Raw genomic sequence first — 1803 nt, 5'->3', positions numbered from 1 at the left:
GTGGTATTAGCTAACAGAACAATTATTTCATATAAGTAGCTTTGGAGACAACTGAAGATGAAGAAACTACCATCCCCAATGTAACTAATTTGTGCTGTGCAATAACAGGAATCTGTTTTTTTTTTTTTAATGTTTTATTTATTTCTAGGAGAGAGAGAGAGAGACAGCGTGAGCAGGGGAGGGTCAGAGAGAGAGGGAGTCACAGATTCTGAAACAGGCTCCAGGCTCTGAGCTGGCAGTCAACACAAAGCCCGACGCGGGGCTCAAACCCACGAATAGCGAGATCATGACCTAAGCAAAAGTCAGACGCTTAACCGACTAAACCACCCAGGCGCCCCAACAGGAATCTGTTTTAAAAGTCCTTGTCAATTTAAAACCCCTATACTGTACCAGGCAAGGTTAGTGGCTACTGAAAATATCACCAGGACAGGGCTATCTAAAGACACATTCAGTAGTGTGTTAATTTATACCAAAAAAAAGACACTGTGCAGTTTAAAACTACATCTTACACAGCCTTACATTTCAATTTTTTTTTTTCTTTAAAAGGACTGAGTATTGTACAGGGGAGTTAAATGCTTGATAGGCCAAAACAAAAAACAAAAAACAAAAAAACCCCACTAGAACCGAGTTATTCATCACCATCATATTCTTCATCTTCATCTTCCTCATCCTCCTACTCTTCCTTTTTTTCTTGCTTTTTTCAGCCTCAATGACTCCCTTCTTTGCTGCACCAGGCTTTCCATTAGCTCAATATCCAGTAATATCTTTTTTATATTTTTCCTTCAGCTTGGCAGCCTTATTTTCATAAGACTGCTTGTCCTTTGCGACAATGTTATTCCAAATCTCTCCCAGTTTCTTTGCAACATCACCAATGGATAGACCAGGATGTTCTCCTTTGTTTTTTGGGCAATACTCAGAACAAAACAAGAGGAAGGCCAAAGGAGGCCTCTTGGGTACATTGAGATCCGTGAGCTTCTTTTTTGTTTTCAATTTTTTTTGAATATAAATTTTCATTTCTCTTTCATAATGAGCCTTGTCTGCCTTTGCCACATCTTCAATTTTCCTTTCTCTTTAGTAGACATCATCTTCCACTTCTCTGAGCACTTCTTAGGAAACTGAGAAGCTGATTGAAACATCTATGTGCTTCTTCTTGTGCTTCTTTTGACGTTTGCATAGAGAGTGCATGTAATGACATTTTCTTCTCTGCTTCTTAGGATCTCCTCTGCACATGTTTAATTATTTTCCACAGTGAGGTACAGAATTGCCCACTGCTTGGCTGACTCTCACTTGCCCCTAAACTATCTCTATGGAGCTCATTGTACTGCAATGGTTATGAGAGTGAGAGCCAAACACAGCATCTTTGTTGTTTTTCAAGATTGTTTTAGTTACTTGGGATTTCTTGAAATTCACATAAACCTTAGGATGGCAATGATAATTTTTTCTTTTCATACTTTAAAAATACTATTCCTCTCTCATTTGGATTATACTATTTTAAGTGAGAAATATGCTACCATGCTTATATTTGTTCCACTTTAGACAATGTTGCTTTTTTTTCCCTCTGGATGCTTTTGAGATTTTTTAATCACTGGTTTTGAGAAATTTGATTATGTTTTGACTTAACATGGTCAATCTTTCCTAAGCTTCTTGAACATATGAGATATAGTTATACTAACTTTTAATGTCTTTGCTAATTCTATCATCTATGTCACCTCTGGTTACTTGCCAACTGATTGATTTTTCTCCTATTTGTGGGTCATATTTTCTTGCTTTTCTGAATGGTTGGTAACTTCCAATTGGATGTCA

At 37.3% G+C, this 1803-nt stretch overlaps 1 pseudogene; it reads right to left on the bottom strand.

Moving 5' to 3' along the window:
• Positions 1-628: 628 nt before the first annotated feature.
• Positions 629-1230, bottom strand: LOC144237002 (high mobility group protein B1 pseudogene; annotated as a pseudogene).
• Positions 1231-1803: the final 573 nt, after the last annotated feature.

This window comes from Crocuta crocuta, unplaced genomic scaffold (assembly GCF_008692635.1).
Source record: "Crocuta crocuta isolate KB4526 unplaced genomic scaffold, BGI_CrCroc_1.0 scaffold530, whole genome shotgun sequence".
Lineage (NCBI taxonomy): Eukaryota > Metazoa > Chordata > Mammalia > Carnivora > Hyaenidae > Crocuta > Crocuta crocuta.
This window is presented reverse-complemented; position numbering and strand designations above follow the sequence as displayed.